Source organism: Lathyrus oleraceus, chromosome 4 (genome assembly GCF_024323335.1).
Source record: "Lathyrus oleraceus cultivar Zhongwan6 chromosome 4, CAAS_Psat_ZW6_1.0, whole genome shotgun sequence".
NCBI lineage: Eukaryota > Viridiplantae > Streptophyta > Magnoliopsida > Fabales > Fabaceae > Lathyrus > Lathyrus oleraceus.
In genome coordinates this window covers 234,403,492-234,423,697 of record NC_066582.1, presented here as the reverse complement: position 1 = coordinate 234,423,697, position 20,206 = coordinate 234,403,492, and the positions used below count along the sequence as shown (strand labels likewise).

Sequence of the window (20,206 nt, the reverse complement as noted above, 5' to 3'; positions counted from 1 at the left end):
TCATAATTTTGTCTCTCTTATGATTAATTTTAATTTAGATTACTTTAACCTTTCAATTTTCTTGATAGATGGTGAAATTTATCATGTTTGTTTTCTAGTTGAAATGTATCAATTATATTATGTGTTATGAAATTAATCTTAAACAATACAGTAAATATAGTAGAAAAATAGAGATGAAGGAGAGAAAGAAAACATAGAAAAAACATGTTGTATTATTAATATTATTGCAAGCCTTCATTTACACTGTAATATGAGTTTGTTTAGATATAAATAAAATAACGACATCATCAATATAAGTTAAGGGAATTAGTCAATATTTAATACTGGAAGTTTATTGGGAGACGATATATTGAATATCTATAATATACTATCATAACATTTTTTTTATATATATTTATTGAGGATATGTCTCGTTAAAATTTTATTATGAAAAAAAATTAAAAAAAAAATTAAAAATATATTTTTGTAAGAATTTATTTACTGATACATTAAATTTTTCACCTCACCTATAAGACCATCTCTTCGACAATGAACACTAATTTTTTATACTAGTTGGTTAAGAATTCCATTTAAAAGTGATTTTCTGTAATGTTAAAAATTGTGCATGATTTGATGAAGTTGTTGTTATGAATTCACATTTCTCCATGAAATAGTTGTATCATCACAAGAAAACAAATAATATGTTCGTGATCTACCATTACAAGGATCTGACATGTATATTTAATATAACAAAGTATATGTATGACTCATATCCAATATATTTGTGTGGGTGAATAACTATATCTTACTAATAGATTGATATAAATTGATATGTCACGACATCTATAATTAATAAGATACGCTCATGCTCGAATCACATTGAGATATGATACTTCAAGATAAAGTAGTCTCTCATTCTCCTCTTGAGATGTGAAATGATCTTATCCACATCTAATGATCTAACAATTATTGACGTAGACACGAGATCACATTTGTCCATATAGAAATATTTTGTCACATTTTTTGTAAGTTTCTTGGTGTACAAAAATTTCATTGTCCAAATGTTCAATTAGTATTCCTAGACAAAACTTTGTATTTCAAAAATTATTCAATTCAAACTATTTCTGTAACCAATTGATAGTTTTTGGAAGCTCTTTAACAATTCCAATAATATTTATATCATCAATATAGATAAAAATTATATAAAATTATTATATAGATATTTTCATAAAAATACAAGGACCTAAATTGATTCATTTATATATCACCCCGTTAGCAAATACTCACTAAGGCAACTGCATTTGTTTAACTAGTCTTTTCAATATCAAAATTATGTGTCTCGGATGAATTAAATATTTTAAGAAGTTTCATATAAATCTCACTATCAAATGAGATAGACATATTGGCTACAATATCCAACATGTGCAAACTAATTCTTTCATGCATTACAAAACTAATTAAATATCGAAAATTACTTGCAACCATTATAGGTGAATATGTTTCATCAAAATCATTCTTAGGTATTTGTAAAAATCCTTGAGCAACAAATCAAGTGTTGTATCTCCCAATTTTATCATTCTTATGTTGCTTCTTTCTCACAAAAAGCGCATTTATGTCCAATTGGTTTCATACTTGAGGTGCTTGGACTACATGTCCAAAAACTTTTCGCTTTTTTTCTCACAAAAATGCATTTATGTCCAAATTGATTTCACACCTTGAGGTGTTTGGACAACAGGTCCAAAAATTTGTCGCTTATAAAGTGAATTTAATTTTAATTCAATTATATCTTTTTATTTTGGCCAATTCTAACTTTGTCTACAATCTTTAATAAAAATTTATTCATGATCCCCGTTATCACTTATAGCTAAATTATATACAAATACATTGTTAAAGTTGACTTTATTTTTTGTTTTATTAATTCAAGTTCCACAATATTCCATTGATGATATAACTTATCGAAATCTCTTTTTTCACAAATTTTAGGCACCTGATCGACTCTTATGGAACAAAAATATAAATTGTGTCAAGTTTATCTAAGAATTTTCATATTCTTATTGTACATGAGACTCAAAACACAAAACGTAGGTGAATTGTGTTTGATTGAAAAATTCATTTCAAAATAAAACATTTTACAAAAGCAAAGTTTAAAACTCTTGTGTAAAACAAACACACTAAAATCAACGGAAATAAAAAATGAAATAGCAGCCGAAATAAATGATTGAATTTAAAGAGTTAAGGTATAAGAGAAAACATCAAAACTATAGAGGTTCATTCTTAATGATGTGACATTCTCCTCTCCTTAAGAATTTTTTTTTAGAGTTTTGTGCTATCCTGAGAGCTTTTAACATGATATGCCCAAGAACCTCCTTTACAAGATTGGAGTTTTAAGTATGAAAACCTCCTTAACCATCTGAGTGCTTTTAGCACATGCTAAACTCACGAACCAATCAAGAGCTTTTAAGATATGGCTAAGCTCACAACCTATAGAGAGTTTTAACTACGAAAACATCCCTAACCAAACAAGGTCATTTAATGGTTTAACTCACAATAAAATAAAGAGCTTTTAACGGTTTAGATCACAATCAAACAAAAACTTCTTACAAATAAAATATTACACAAGAGATATTAACTCTTAAGCAATTTGTGAATTTACCCTACACTAGAAACACTGATGCTCACAAAGTACATATTCACTCTTAAAGCACTAAGGTAAAACTAAAGTGAGAAAGATAGATTTGTAGAAAAAGAGTGGAAAGTGAGAAAGAGGGATCAAAACTTATTTTGTAGATGTTTTGAAATGATAGAGAAGCCTTCTATTTATAGAACAAAACATGGTGTAAATTTGAAAAAAAACTCATGGGCTAATTACACTACTGTAGATAACACATATAACAATCGTTGAGAAAGAGATATAACCATAGTTGATAGTTCGTGGTAAGTAACGTGTGATTGTAAGTGGGATATTGAGAAATGATGACATCTCGGCAAGTGTATCAATAATGTCGTAGTAATAAAATATCGAATCTACAGGGACTGCTTTTTAACAAGACAAAATGTATGTAATGTATAGAAAATAGTATAGGGGGGTCGAGTTTGCAATGCGAAACATAAATAAGTATTTAAATAGAATTACGAAAGTGGTCAGGTTTTGTATTGAATCCCCTATTTCTCTATTTTTGATGTTTGATGCCTTATATGAATAATCTCATCACTATGATCCCACGAAAAATTAACAAAACTGTTATAATCAATCCCTTGCGAAATAACTCACTAATCACTACTCGGAGCTTTCCATCCCTATTCCACCAGTGTAAGCAGGATTAGGCGATGCGCAAAACATTAATTCTGTACGCCTTTATTCGGGACCTTCATTACTATTCAACCAGTGTAAGTACACCAATTGCCCTAGGTCCAACACATAGACTAATGGTTAGTATTCTCTATATGCCCAAAATCAATTTAAAAGAGTACCTCACATAAAAATAACTAAGAATAATAAGCAATTGAATAGGATTATATATCAAAGGATTCATACAAAGTCAAATCAACATAATACACAACAATATTGAAATAAGTTCATCATAACACAACCTAACCTAGAGGAGTTTAGCTACACATAACTTAGCTTACAATACCAAAAATAATAGATGAGAATAACATGTGAATTCCCTTGAAGTAATGGTCTCCAATGGCTTTCAATGCTGTAAAAATCGCACTTTGCTCTCCAAAATTCGTAACCCTTGCAAAAGTGCAGAATTTCCCCTTAAAAAGAGCTCATAATGGACCAGCCGCATCAGAAAAAACCCAGAAAAAGGAGTCATCGCATGCGTGATGACTTGCATCGCGCACGATGCATACTTTATGTCACTATCGCGCGGGCAATGCCTCATATGATTATTCCAATGGTTGTATGTTTTTGCTCCCTTTTTCACTTGAGTTTTCACTAAGACCAACTTCTTAACACTTAGCTATTTTTTCCTCATTATTTTGTCTTTCTTCTTCATTTTATCTCATCTTTTACTTGTTTTGATCCAATTCTTCTACTAAATTCATGCGATGATGGACTATCATCACAACCCCAAACTTGAATTATTGTTTGTCCTCAAGTAACTCGCCTGCAACTGGATATTTCAACAGAAAACAAGTCGCACAATAACAATCCAACATTACCAAATTAAAATTTTCTTTTACTTGACCATCGTTCTAGCTTCCAACTTCTATCCGAAAAATTCGAAAAATGTCCCTAAACTTTGACGAGTACTCAACCTGTCTCTCAACTCACATTGACTCACTCAATGGATATGATTATCTCTCAATCAGAATACAAAAATAAATTATGCTTAGCTTGATGTTCTAATATAATTCATCATAGAAATCACAACACACATATTTGAGCTCTTTTCAGGTTGTAACTTGGCTTATGTTTGAGTAGGACATTTTTGGGAAAGTAAGTTTAAACCTTTGGAGTTAGGTGCCTATTCTCCTTCTATCATCATACCCTTTTGTTCCTTTTTGATGGTACTAGCCATTTGGTCCTTATTATGCACTTTTATATTTTTGTACTCTTTTTTTTTTTGAAGAAGGGTCTTTTTCCACTTCTTATTATCTCAATTTTTTTTGGATTTTGACCAATTTTCTCTAGTACCCCAACCCAAACTTAAACTTTGCTCACTTTCAAGAGCAACCCAAATTTAATCATTTTCGTACACTTTATGAACTATATTACTACCTAACTCTAAAGAGAGGGTGGAAAGAAAAGATCTTTCAACTCATATTGCTAAGAATTTTAGGCTACATCACTGAAAGAAAGGATAAGCTAAAAGTGGTTAGCAATAGATATACCTATTACTACAAGGTGGTTTAAAAAGGCTCAAAGTTATAAACAAATAACTGCCTCAATGTGTGTCAGTCAAACAAGATGAACTTAATCGGAAATAAATCAAACCAGGTAAAATAGTAATGCGTGGATACATTAAAAAAGAAAGAAAAGTGAACACTGGAATTTATTTGGCTCAAACCTTACTATATGAGGTATCTTAAGGTTGAGTACAAGTCCTTTGATTATTTTCTCATCCTTTGCCTTCAAGTTGTAAGTTGCTATTTTGATGATCAAGTTCCTTTTAGATCATTTGTTCAATGCTAAAGTGTTAAACTTGTAAATCTGAAGAAGAAGAAAAAAACAGCTACAAACTTGTTCATTAAAAACAACACAAATAGTAATGGAAGGGGTATGCTCGAGTAGATATTTCCTATCTTGGAAGGTTTCGAATAACAATAATGTAAATTCTGTAAAACAAAAAAAATTGGTTATAACCAATGGGTTGTCTCCCATCCAACGCTTTTTTCCTATCAGTAGCTTGACGCCTCATGCTTAAAGCATGTCAGACACAAGGGATACCCTCACGCCGATCAATTCACTTGTTTTCATTCCTTTGTCCACTTTACTACATTTTCTTCCATTTGGTAGCATGTCTCTAGATCATCCATATATGGTGTCCATTCATACGCATTAAACACCATTTTTTCCTTGTTGAACTTCAAAACAAGTTAACCTGTCTCCACATCTATTTTTTCCTTCTCGGTTGCCAAGAATGGGTGTACGAGAATAACTAACCCTCCTGAATCTCCTTTCATGTCAATTACCACAAAATCTGCAGGGAAGGTTAAACCATCGACATATACTAACACATTTTGTATAACACCAAGCGGGGGAGTAACATATGAATCAGCTAAAATGAGAGTCATATTACTCGGTATGATCTCGCCTATTTTCAATTCTTTTGGCTTTTTTAGCGGCATGACATTGATACTCGACCCTAAGTCACATAAGCGATGGTGAACTTTTCTGGATTCCTTATCTTTGGTGGCAATGCCCGAGGCATTACCGTATCATCCTTTTCAGTCATCTTTACTTGTCATCTTTACTTGTTCCATAACCACTTTCTCTTTCACCCCCTTTACTAATGCCTTCATAATAAAACTTAGACATCAGTTCTAAAATTTCATGGAACGAAATACTTACCTAGAGTGTAGCTAACATCTCCTTGAACTTTGCAAACATTGCTGCCTCATCGTCCTGAACTGGTTTCTTCTTAATTATGGGATATGGTGGTTTTATATAACCCGGTAGTTCTGGATTTGGTTCATTGCTTCTTGGTTCTTCTCCAAGGGGAACTTTTATCTATTAGTTGATCAATGGTGACTCCTCTTTCCTCTTAGTCACCCTGATTTCCACTCTCCTCTTTTCCAATCCTCATTTCTCCTTTCTCAATCACATCCTCTTCAACTATTTCATATTCACCCTTTTTGTTGATCACCTCAAAACCTGTTTCCACATCCTTGCAAGATTCGTTCTTAGGATTATATATAGTATTACCTATAAATCCTTCACTCGAGCTCGATAAAGCAACTATTTGTCTAGATAACTGATCAATCTGCATCGTCAAATTTTTAATCGACGCATCTTGGTTTCTACTTATTGTTTCATGGTTCTTATTCACCTGATTAAAACTACTTTGAGTAACTTTAATGAAATTTCGTAACGTCTCTTTCAGTTGTGAAGGTTTCCTTTGCATTGGATCTTGTTGGCTTTGTTTTCTACCTTGATTAGCACTTGAATTTTGGTTATTACCCTAACAGAAATTTGGGTGATCCTTCCATCCCAGATTATAGGTGTTGGAATAAGGATTGTTCTTTTCAAAATTAGAAAATTGGACTTCTTCACTTGACCCTTCCAAAGAGAACCTTCCGTTTGCATGTTCTCCTCCACAAAAATCACACCTAAGTGCTTGTACCTGGCTCACATTAGCTTTACCTAAGCTGCTTTCAGCTAACTTTTTATTTAACAATTCAATATGAGCTAAGAGTGCAATATGGGTATCAACAACTAACATACCTTTGGGCGGCCCACCGTTTCAATTTTTACGACCTTTCTCTTTTTGAACGGTACTCATTCAAGCACATCTTCTCAATAAGCTCTTTCACTTGTGGTTCCGTCATTGATCGGATAGTGCCTCCTATGGAAGCATCCAACAACATGCGTGTCTGAATCTTGAGACCCTTGATGAAATTCTGCATTTGCTCCATATTATTCATATTTTAATTCACGCATCTGCGTAACAAAAGTTTGAACCTTTCCCATGAGTCATAAAGCGACTCAATTTCCTGCTGCTCAAAATTTACAATTTCTGCTTTTCGCTCGACAAGTTGAGTAGTGGTGAAGAATATTTTTAGAAATTTATCCTCCAATTCCTTCCATGTTCAAATTATTCCATTTGGAAGGCAAAGTGACCAATCATTATCTCTTCCAATAAGCGAGAACCCAAACAACCTCAACTTAACCTGGTCTTCAGTGACACCGATTGGTTTGCACATTGAAGTTATGTCATAGAAGCGTGCAAGATGCTCCCATGGGTCTCTAATCGCGTTCCCATTGAACGGATTGTCTCTTAAACCTGAAAGCACAAAATTCTTAATATCAAAGTTAGCAGGGTATGCCAGTACAAACCCTCTCGAAACTTGTCCTTCATCGGTTCTTACCCAACGAAATTGAAGTGCGGGAAAACTTAAGTTGAAAGTTAAAATAGCCCTTAAGTGTTTCTACGAACAATTGTACGGATTACTGGTTCAATTACGATCCTTACATTCTAACCTTATAAATTTAGCTAGACATGGTAAAGTAAAAGTGCATTAATTTAAATAAAAGTAGTGCGAGTGCGGAAAGTAAATAAAAGTAGTGCGAGTGCGAAGAAATAAATAATTTAAAGCGAGTGCGAGGAAATAAATAAAGTAAAGGCGAGTGCGGGAAATAAATAAAGTAAAAGCGAGTGCGGGAAATAAATAAAGTAAAGGCGAGTGCGGGAATTAAATAAAGTAAAAGCGAGTGCGGGAAATAAATAAAGTAAAGGCGAGTAATAAAAACCTGCTCCAATCAGAGGGCTGAGTAAATTGCAATGCGGAAATGTAAATGGCGGCAGGATTAACTTCCTTCCAAAGTGCTCCAAACTCGATTACAGACTCTATCACAGACTTGATTACACAATTGTGGTAACACTCCAATGCGAAGCGATTACCACTATAAAATACTGAATATATGCCTAAGTGAAACAAAGTTGCTTCTGAGTTTGCCTCTGTTCTAAGTTTGGATGATTGTAAAAGGGAATTCGTGTTTCTGTTTATAAGCAAGTAAAAAGATGGAAATGACTTGGATGCCCTTCAACTTGAAAATAGGAGGGAACCGTTTTTCCTCTTGTGGCGCCCGCCACAAGGCCAAAGTGAGGCGCCTTAGTGGAAGTAGTGGGAAAACGTGGGAGTTGAGGGAAGTTGAATTTGACACGTCATGGCTTGGTCTGTGGCGCCCGCCACTGGGTAGGCCATAAGCACAAAATGCTGAATTTTAGGGTTTTTAGCCCTTTATCACTCCTTTTCTCGATCGGGGCTCCGATTAAAGTAAAAACCTGAAAACAAAGGAAAACACAGTAATAACACAACAAAATGACAATAAAACAACTAGAATGCATGTGAAATTGGAGTCGAAAATACGTAAATTTTAGTGTTATCAAACTCTCCCACACTTAAACCTTTGCTTGTCCTCAAGCAAAACATTATAAGGCTTATGAAAGAAAAACCGGTGTAAACGAGTGCTTTAGGTAGAAATTCTAAGTTCAAGTTGGGATGCAATGATAGGTACTAACTGAGTGAACTAAGGGTGTCATGATGACACTAATCCGCAAATACGGACATAAACTTCATTCCTATATTAACTAACCCATATTATCCCACGATACCTAGGCATGCCTCTTCATCTCTTTTTGTGTCCTTTTCATTCAGGCGCAATCACATTAAGCCCGTTATCCGTACATGCTTCATAGTAGAGTGACTTGTTAGTGATTATGATCTGAGCTTGGGGTTTCTGGAACATAAACATGTGTAAACCCTTTTATTGGACCCAATTGTAGTTGTGGGGGATCGGATTGTAATCCGCCCTACCGAGTTCAGTGCCAGATACCTCTGAACCAACTAGTAGTGGGTACTGCTTTTCTTTTTCTTTTTCTTTTTCTTTTTGTAGCAATTTTTTACAATTCTTTGGTTTAAATGACTTTGTGAGGGTCACCTATACCAGAGTTGCCTTTTTGCTTTCTTTTATTTTTTTGTTTTTCTGGATCATTCACTTATTTGCATCGGTCCCCTACATAGAGGATGCGTAGGCCGGAGCTGACTGCTGAGATAAACTACTGAGGACTTATACGGAAATGATGATTAAGGCCATGGTATATGGGGTTTCGGGAAATGATTCCTATATTTATGAAGTCTATGGTTCTAAAATAATACTGATGTTTCGCAAAGTTCTCCCAAGTCACCGCATCCTTACTCAAAACATGTCTTTAAAACCTAAAAACTTTCGGAATAACACTGTTTTCTTTTGCAATTTTTTTTTTGGTCGGGCTAAAAGGTATGGGGAGATTAGATTATACTAAAGATCTACTATATTCGGTGACTCGTCAGACTCATACATTATACTAAAAAGAAAAATAAACAACTAAAAGGGAAATTAAACAACTAAAAGGAAATAAACAGTCTAAAAATAGCAAATAAAACTAAAAATAAAAGGAAAACGATAAATGCTCCTCCCACACTTAAATCAAACATTGTCCCTAATGTTTCGAAATAAGATAAGGGAAGAGTTACCTGGCAACCTATTGCTGACCACTAGTGCCCTCGCCATCCTGAGGTGGACGACGGGATCGGGTACGACGACGGTCTCTCTGATCCATCCTCGCCTGCAGGGCCTCCTGAGCGGTCCTCACCTCTCGAAGGTTACCTAGAATGGAACCTTGAGTAGTTTCGATGAGTGTCATATGTCGCTGGTTGTATTGTTGTTGACGGGCTTGTGTATCTGTGATCACTTGTAGGGACTGTAGAACAGTGTCGTAGGATCTGTCTGTCCTCCGCTGTGACTCTTGCATAAAGCTCATATTATCCGTCATTTGTTGCTGGAGGGTAGAGAGTAGGTCATCTCGCCTCTGCTCTCTAGCCAGGTGGTCACGCCAAAGGGGCCTCACAAATAGCACCTTCCCCATGAGGGGTCCCTAACAAGCTGGCTAGTTCATCGGTACTGAATTGGTATTCAACAGTAAACATTCTAAATTTGACAGTACCGACTGTGCTAGCAGTGTTAGGGTTGACAATATAAATTAAGGAACTTAAAAACTCGATTGTCAACCGCTCATAGGTGGGTTCTTTGTTGATAAAGAAATTATGCAAACCTAAGTTGTCTAATAAATGGAAAATGCTATGGTAGATACCTAAAGTATAGAGACAATTTTCGTCAACATACCTTGTCGGGAGGATTTCCCGATTTTGCAACCGTTCAATGATTTTTCTTTGTCTCTCCCCCGGTTTCCCTCCTCGAAGAATGAATCCGTTGAACTCCATTTGAATGCTCTTGAAAAGTGGATGAAGAAGATGAAGTGGTTGGTGAAAAGGTTGGATTTTTACAAAATCCGGGGGATGAAATCGAAAATGGAAAGTGGATTAATGATTTGTGTGGTATGATGGTTAGGAAAGTATGAGCTTTTGTGGGTTCAAGGACTTTTTTCCAAGGTGAAAAAATGGGTTTTGGAGGTTGTAAGTTGCAAAAATGGTGAAGAAAAGGGGTCTGCCCCGACCATTTACAGACGCTGTGGCGGGCGTCACAGGTCCTATGGCGGGCGCCACAAGGCCAAATCTGGCTGGGCCAGCTTTTGGTCCTTTGGTTTGGGCTTCTCTTGTCTTTTGGCTTTGAGGGGTCTGGATAGCATTTGTCTTGTGATTCTCCTAGTTTCTTTGACTTGCATAATTTTTATAAAAGTAAAAACGAAAAAATAAAAAGTGAAACTGAAACAAAAACAAAACAAAAATTAAAAATAAATAACTGAAAAATTAAAATGCAAATAAAATAAATATAAAACATATATAGATAAGAATGGAAATACTAATGTATAGTAGTGGTTTATATAATATTCTAAATGCGATAATATAAAATAGATAATGCAAATACGATAAATATATAAAAGAGAAATAAAATGAAATGGTGAGATCAGGTATTAGGGGTGTCGTCTGCCTGAGTGGATCCACGAAGCACGGCTATCTCTTGCATGAGCTCTGCGATCTCCTGATATAGACAATCGACTTCAGTAGCATGTGTGAGATCAGACACTCCTATCTGTAAAGTTAGGTCCGCCACTTCCTGTCTAAGCCCTGCAATCTCTCTACGACACTCAGCAATCTGGGTGCGTATGTCAGGTGTCTGCAATGAATGATTATTAGAGAAAATAGTGATTCTAGGAGATGGTGGTGTAAGCGTGTATTCAGCAACGGGTGGTGATCTCGGTGCCTCGACAGTCTCTCCCTGGCCCTCTAGAGCATAACTCCAATTCGCTGGATCATGCACACTTGTCATCATAGGGTCTGGCAGTGTGAAATAATGGATAGCCTCACTGTCGACTAGCAATCGGAACTGACATGGGTGGAAAGAGGCTCTCCTCATTAATCCTCTAGTCAAACAGAAATCGATGTCCATGGTAGTGTGTACACAGTAGATCCGAAGATGTGACAGCTTGCGAGACAGACCTAAAGCGACAGCAATCTGTGTGATGATTCCACCAACATGGATGACTCCTTCGGTGGATCTAGAGATACCGCTAAGATTATTCAATAAAAAGTTCCCACATGCTACTGGGCGAGACTGGGATGCGCAAAATAATAGGAAGATCTCCTCTTCACTCAGTAGTGTCTCTGCATCCTGTCTTCCCAAGAAGGAATGTGCTAATATCATCTGAAAATATCTGAAGGCTGGGTTATGTATGACATAAGATAACTGCGTAGATAGATCCTGGCTTCCGCCACCTGATATGTCACTCCAAAACTTCTCCACCTCCTTACCCAGAAAATATCCCATAGGTGTCTCCGGGATAGCATTAGGAGTGGTCTGGAAGCCCAATAAGTCGCCGAACTCTTTCTGGCTGAAGGAGTACTCAACTCCAAAAAGTCTGAAAGCAGCATACCCATCTGGTCCAGAATACGGGTCATAGTCGAATGAACTCAGGAACTCCAAAGTCAGGTTCCTGTATGTGTTATTCAAGTCATCAGCAAATTCGTCCTAGTGAAGTTGGTGGCTAAGGAATCTGATACTTGGCTCGATACCCAGTGCCTCCATACAGTGCTGGTCAGGGTAACGTGTGGGTGCCATAGGGCGCTGATACAAAGCAATGTAGTACTCCCTCTGAGCATTATCTCTATAGGCAACGTGCATGTCATCAAAACCCTGCATCCTGTAAAAGTTAAGAAGGTGATCCTGAAAATGCAAACCATTCAAATTTTAGTCTCAATGCAAAATAAGATAAAATAAAACAAAAATAAAAATAAAAATAAATAAATGCGAAAAAAAGTAAAATGAAAGAAAAACCATGGGTTGCCTCCCACGCAGCGCTTGTTTAACGTTATTAGCTTGACGATTAGAATTTATACACCTGTAGTAGTAGAAATCGATGGATCAATCAGGGTGTGGCTTGAGTAGTATGCTGGAATGTCTCCTCCTTCGTAGAGCTTCAGTCTTTGTCCATTTACAATGAATGGAATACATGTTTGGTTCTTGATTTCTACGGCTCCTGATCTCAAAATCTTGGATACTTCAAAAGGACCAGTCCATCTTGAACGTAGCTTTCCAGGGAAGAGTCGTAACCTAGTGTTGAAAAGGAGAACAAAATCGCCTACATTGAAGTTTTTCTTTACTATTCTTTTGTCATGATAGGCTTTTGTCCTCTCTTTATATATTTTTGCATTTTCGTAGGCCGACTGCCTAAGTTCTTCTAATTTATGAATGTCTAGGGTACGCTTTTCTCCAGCGGCTAGGTAGTCTAAATTCAAAGTTTTAATGGCCCAATAGGCCTTATGCTCTAACTCGAATGGTAAGTGACAAGATTTTCCATAAACTAGTTGGTAAGGAGTAGTTCCTATAGGGGTTTTGAAAGCGGTTCTATAGGCCCATAATGCTTCTTGAAGTTTCTGAGACCAGTCTTTCCTAGAAATAGAAACAATTTTCTGTAGAATTTGTTTTATCTCCCTATTAGATACTTCTACTTGGCCACTAGTCTGTGGGTGGTATGGTGTTGCTACTCTATGCCTAACTCCATATTTTCTTAAAAGTTTGTCAAATATTCTCGATATAAAGTGTGATCCTCCATCGCTTATGACTAAACGTGGTGTTCCAAATCTAGGGAATATATAGTTTTTAAATAGTTTGATTACTACCCTAGTGTCGTTTATGGGTGCAACTATAGCTTCAATCCACTTAGACACATAGTCTACAGCTACTAAGATATACCTGTTTCCTAAGGATGGTGGAAAGGGTCCCATGAAATCTATACCCCATACGTCGAAGAGTTCTACTTCCTGAATGTTTCTTAAGGGCATTTCATCTCGTCTTGAAATGTTTCCAGTGCGTTGGCATCTATCACATTTGACAATGTAAGCATAGATATCACGCCACATGGTAGGCCAGAATAGGTTAGCTTGAAGAATCTTGGCGTATGTCTTAGAGGTGCTCGCATGTCCACCATAAGGTGCAGAATGACAATGCTCGATAATACTATTTACCTCTTCTTCTGGAATGCAACAGCGAAAAATGCCATCTTTACCCCTTTTGAAAAGGAGTGCTTCGTCCCAATAGAAGTTTCTCACATCGTGGAAGAATTTCTTCTTGCGGTGGTAGTCAAGATCAGGGGGTACTATATCAGTAGCTAGGTAATTAACGAAATCTGCATACCAGGGTACGTTACTTATTGCTAAGAAATTTTGGGGGTGCTCATAAGGATCTAGGTTATTATCTTCAATGGTTTCTACTCTAGCGATCAGTCTATCATAGGCAAAATCATCATTTATAGGTACTAGTTCAGGTTTTAGATGTTCTAGCCTAGAAAGGTGATCGGCTACTACATTCTCAGTACCTTTTTTATCTCTTATATCTAAATCAAACTCTTGTAGTAATAGAATCCATCGGAGTAACCTAGGCTTGGCATCTTTTTTACTTAATAGGTAACGAATGGCAGCATGATCGGTGTAAACAATAATTTTTGCTCCTACTAGATAAGATCTAAATTTGTCTATAGCGAAAACTACGGCGAGTAATTCTTTTTCGGTTGTTGCGTAGTTAAGTTGGGCAGCATCTAGGGTTCTACTGGCATAATAAATGGCATGTAATTTTTTATCTTTTCTTTGTCCTAGAACGGCCCCAACTGCATAATCACTAGCATCACACATTATCTCAAAAGGTTCCGACTAATCAGGCGGTTTCATAATGGGTGCAGAGATTAATGCTTGCTTTAAAAGATTAAATATGTCATTACATTTTTCATCAAAAATGAATTCAGCATCTTTCATTAAAAGTCAGGTTAAAGGTTTAGTGATTTTGGAGAAGTCCTTAATAAAACGCCGATAGAATCCAGCGTGTCCAAGAAAACTTCGGACTTCTCTGATTGTTTTTGGTGGTTTTAGGTTTTCTATAACTTCTATTTTAGCTTTATCTACCTCTATACCTTTTTCGGAAACTATATGTCCTAAAACTATTCCTTCGGTCACCATGAAATGACATTTTTCCCAGTTTAGCACGAGGTTAACCTCCACGTATCTCTCCAGGATTTTCTCAAGGTTAGCAAGACAATTGTAAAAATTGAATCCGCAAACCGAGAAATCGTCCATAAAAACTTCCATGATACCATCTAGGTAATCTGCGAATATTGACATCATGCAGCGTTGGAAAGTAGCTAGGGCGTTACAGAGGCCGAAAGGCATTCGTCTGTAGGCAAAAGTTCCATAAGGGCATGTAAAAGTAGTTTTTTCTTGGTCTTCGGGGTGAATAGGTATTTGGAAGAATCCAGGGTATCCATCTAGATAACAGAAGTAAGAGTGTCTGGCTAGACGCTCCAACATTTGGTCTATAAATGGTAAAGGGAAATGATCCTTCCTAGTTGCTTTATTTAATTTTCTATAATCTATACACATCCGCCATCCTCCTTCTAAACGTTTTGCTACATGTTCGCCTTTATCGTTTTGCACGACTGTGATGCCTCCCTTTTTAGGTACTACATGCACAGGGCTCACCCACTTACTATCCGAGATCTGGTATATTATACCTGCCTCAAGTAACTTAAGAACTTCCTTCTTAATAACATCACTCATTATAGGGTTTATTCTTCTCTGATGCTCCCTTGAGGGTTTTGAATCTTCTTCTAACGAAATCCGATGCATGCATACGGATGGGCTTATACCTTTCAGGTCAGAGATATTATATCCTAAGGCTGAGGGATGTCTTCGTAAAACGTCTAAATGTTGGTTCGTTTCCTCATGGCTCAAGGTAGCACTAACTATAACTGGACGATTCATCTTTTCATCGAGGAACTCATATCTCAGGTTCTTAGGCAGTTCCTTAAGTTCTAAGGTTGGTTTCTTAGGGCATGGCATAGGATCTGGGGTAAGGGATAAACATTCGTAAAGGTTATCATCGATGTAAGTTTCTTTAAAGTCATCATCTTCTTTTATGGGGATTGATGGTAACTTAATTGTTTTTATAATTTCTTTTTGTTCTAATTCTCTAACGCATTCATCAATGATATCTAAGGCATAACACGAGTCTCCCATCACAGGTGCCATAAGAAATTTCGAAAGTATAAATTCTATTTTCTCGTCACCTACCTCAAATGTCAACTTTCCTTTCTTGACATCTATTATGGCTCCTGCAGTTGATAAGAATGGTCTACCTAGAAGGATTGGTATATCATTGTCCTCTTTGATGTCCATGACGATAAAATCAGTAGGGATAAATAGTTGACCTATCCTAACAGGAACATCTTCTAAAATGCCTATCGGATATTTAACAGATCTATCGGCTAACTGAAGTGACATCTTAGTGGGTTGTAACTCTCCTAAGTTTATCCTCTCACAAACTGCTAGAGGCATTAAGCTCACACTAGCTCCTAAGTCTAGAAAAGCTTTATCGATGACATGATTACCTAAAAGGCAAGGAATGGAGAAATTTCCAGGATCTTTATCTTTCTTTGCTAATTTGTCCTCGGAAATAGCATTACATTCCAAAGGCTTCGGATCGTCAAGTCTACGTTTGTTGGTAAGGATGTCTTTCAGAAACTTTGCATAAGAAGGTATTTGGGTGATGGCTTATGTGAAAGGGATTTCTACATGAAGTTTTTCTATAACATTAATAAATTTTTGATACTGTTTATTGATCTGGGTTTGTTTGAGTCTTTGCGGATATGGTATAGGTGGTTTATATGGCGGGGGTGGTACGTAAATTTTATCTTTAGGTTCTTCTCCTTTCTCTCGACCTTCCTGGTTTTCAGATTCCTCTGGTTCCTTTACTTTGTCCGGGGGTTTGGTACATTCCTTAGAAGTTTCGGGTTCACTCAATCTTGGGTTTGGTGGCTCATCATAAGCGTTCCCACTTTGTAGGGTAATGGCATTGGCTTGTCCTCTCGGATTTTGTTGAGGTTGTCCAGGGAATTTTCCTCCAGGTGTAGTCTGAGGGGCTTGGTTTAAAGCTACCTGAGAGATCTGGGTTTCAAGCATCTTGGTATGAGTAACTATTTAGTCAACTTTGGTTCCTAACTGAGTAATCAATTCGTTAACATGAATGTTTTGGTTCATGAACTCCTTGTTTTGTTGGGTTTGAGCGGTGATAAAATTTTCCATAATTTTCTCAAGGCTCGGCTTTGGTGGTATAGGTTGCATAGGTTGATTTGATCTTGGGGCTTGATAACTAGGTCTCGGAGGTGCATTATTTTGGATAGGGTTATTGTTTTTATAGGAGAAGTTCGGGTGATTCCTCCATCCAGGATTATAGGTATTCGAGTATGGGTTCCCTTGGGTGTAGTTCACTTGCTCGGAGTGGGTTTCGTTCAATAGACTGCATTCTGCAGATTGGTGTCCTTGGGTTCCACATATCTCACAATCCGATGAAACTGCGGCTACAGTATTCGGGTTCGTGTACATATGCTCGACTTTGAGGGCTAATGCGTCCATTTTAGCTTGCATCATGTCTATAGAGCTTAGTTCATGCACTCCTCCTTGGGCTTCCTTCCTCTCAACTTTCGCTCGTTCGACTCCCCATGATTGATGGTTTTGAGCCATGTCTTCGATGAGGGAACTAGCTTCAGGATAAGGTTTGTTCATCAGAGCACCGCCTGCGGCAGCGTCGATGGTCATCTTTGTGTTATAATGAAGTCCATTATAAAAGGTTTGAATGATTAACCAGTTTTCTAAGCCATGAAGTGGGCATGCTCGTAACAACTCTTTATATCTCTCCCAAGCTTCGAACATCGATTCTCCTTGGTTTTGGGTAAATCTAGTTATATGGTTTTGAAGAACGACGGTCTTACTCGGGGGAAAATATCTAGCAAGAAAAACTCTTCTAAGGTTATCCCAAGTCGTAATGGAATTGGGTGGAAGGGAATCTAACCATGATAGGGCTTTATCTCTGAGGGAAAAAGGAAAGAGTCTTAAACGTATTGCCTCAGGAGAAGCTCCATTGGTTTTAAAAGTATCTGCTAATTGAAGAAATATTTTTAGATGTTGGTTAGGGTTCTCGGTAGCGAGACCCGCGAATTGTCTCTGTTGCACTAGTTGCAACAGGGATGGTTTAAGTTCAAAATTATTGGCTAGGATAGTTGGGTTTACTATACTATAACTAGGTTCTTCATTAGATGGTTGAGAGAAGTCCTTAAGAGGTCTTTGGTTTTGATCTTCGGCCATAGCTCTCTTAATTCTATGAAAGAATAAACGTGCGTGAGCGTAACGTTCAGGTTCTGCCAGAGGGTTTACTAAGCTTAAACTTCTGGTACTGCGAGTTCTTCGCATTGACCGACGGGAAATAACCTAAGTCTAAATGATATAACAACAGGAAAATGAAATTTGACGAAATTGGTCCCCGTCAATGGCGCCAAAAACTTGATGCGGTTGTTTTTCGCAAGTATACGAACGCGTCAGAGTAATATAAAAGATTGTCGAATCCACAGAGACCAAGTGTCAATCTATCGTTATCTGTTGTTATGGTGTTTATCAAAGGAAATCAAAATAGGTGTTTTTGTAGTGTGCAATGGAAAGTAAAGTATTTAAATAGATTTAATTAATAAAGACAGGGTCGAATGTAATTCACGTAACCAATTGATAATCCAAGTACTTGCTAATATAACTACTTATGGGTAATGTTTCCTACTTTGAAAAGAACTAATTTAACGGGAACTATCGCTTTCGCGTATTCAGAACCGAGTTGTACTCCCTAATCAAACCCTCTTATTGTCACTTATAAAAAGGCGCGCGTTGCGTTAGAGTAGTAAACTATTTTTAAGAAATATAGTATCTTGACTAAGTTGAAAAGTATTATAACCTGGACTTCTTAACCAAAAGAGGTTCTTACGAACCAGACTCTAAACTTATAAACGCGTCCGAAAATAGTTTTAAAATCTCTTTTCTTCTTTATGTTAAACTCCTAATGAACTAGACAAAGCGCTTTCGCTGTTTTTGAAATAGTTAAAAACAATTAAGTTTAAAAAGACGTTGGACGACTTTCGATCTTACCCAACGGAATTGAAGTGCGGGAAAACTTAAGTTGAAAGTTAAAATAGCCCTTAAGTGTTTCTACGAACAATTGTACGGATTACTGGTTCAATTACGACCCTTACATTCTAACCTTATAAATTTAGCTAGACATGGTAAAGTAAAAGTGCAGTAATTTAAATAAAAGTAGTGCGAGTGCGGAAAGTAAATAAAAGTAGTGCGAGTGCGAAGAAATAAATAATTTAAAGCGAGTGCGAGGAAATAAATAAAGTAAAGGCGAGTGCGGGAAATAAATAAAGTAAAAGCGAGTGCGGGAAATAAATAAAGTAAAGGCGAGTAATAAAAACCTGCTCCAATCGGAGGGCTGAGTAAATTGCAATGCGGAAATGAAAATGGCGGCAGGATTAACTTCCTTCCAAAGTGCTCCAAACTCGATTACAGACTCTATCACAGACTTGATTACACAATTGTGGTAACACTTCAATGCGAAGCGATTACCACTATAAAATACTGAATATATGCCTAAGTGAAACAAAGTTGCTTCTGAGTTTGCCTCTGTTCTAAGTTTGGATGATTGTAAAAGTGAATTCGCGTTTCTATTTATAAGCAAGTAAAAAGATGGAAATGACTTGGATGCCCTTCAACTTGAAAATAGGAGGGAACCGTTTTTCCTCTTGTGGCGCCCGCCACAAGGCCATGGCGCCCGCCACAAGGCCAAAGTGAGGCGCCTTAGTGGAAGTAGTGGGAAAACGTGGGAGTTGAGGGAAGTTGAATTTGACACGTCATGGCTTGGTCTGTGGCGCCCGCCACTGGGTAGGCCATAAGCACAAAATGTTGAATTTTAGGGTTTTTAGCCCTTTTTCACTCCTTTTCTCGATCGGGGCTCCGATTAAAGTAAAAACCTGAAAACAAAGGAAAACACAGTAATAACACAACAAAATGACAATAGAACAACTAGAATGCATGTGAAATCGGAGTCGAAAATACGTAAATTTTAGTGTTATCAATAGCTGGGGAGAATGTTACAACATTTCCTCTCACATAAACCTTAACATAGTCAACACTCTTCGTATCATCACATCCATCAGGGATAGTCACCATAAACTCCTTTACTAAGCTTTCATAGCAAGGTCCAAAGTGTGTGATAGTCTTCATCAACCCATCAACTTCTATCAGTTCCATGACCTCCTTACACTTAAGGGCATCCTTCCCCAATTCCCTTTCCAGGGCTAGCCTCCTCTAAATGACATACTTCCACCTTTCTGCATTATTCATATAATGTAAAGAAGCATTGTCTAGTGGAGCTTTGGGCATAGCATCACGAGGCGTCTTGTTAGCATATATTTTTATATGGGTGATGTCTTGGACATCCTTTTCAACATCAAACTCGGATTCACTAGAAGAGACAACTTTCCTCTTTCTAGTAGGGGTAACAACTTTACTCCATAATCTAGTAGGTCCAACAAGAGATTTTCTTGTGTAGCTTCTAGAATGAGTGCCTTTCAAACCACCCGTTTTTCTCTTCACTTCCCTGGAGGGAGAATCTTCAAAAACAATTGTATTTCCTTTACGTCTCTACAGTCTCTTGGCAATACTAGGAGTAACAATATTGGTAAGGGGTTCT

At 37.0% G+C, this 20,206-nt stretch overlaps 1 non-coding gene across 1 annotated transcript; it reads left to right on the top strand.

Moving 5' to 3' along the window:
* The first annotated feature begins 17,287 nt into the window (after positions 1–17,287).
* On the top strand, positions 17,288–17,394 carry LOC127077384 (small nucleolar RNA R71). The gene has a single exon (XR_007787201.1). It is a non-coding gene; the product is annotated as a small nucleolar RNA R71 (small nucleolar RNA).
* Positions 17,395–20,206: the final 2,812 nt, after the last annotated feature.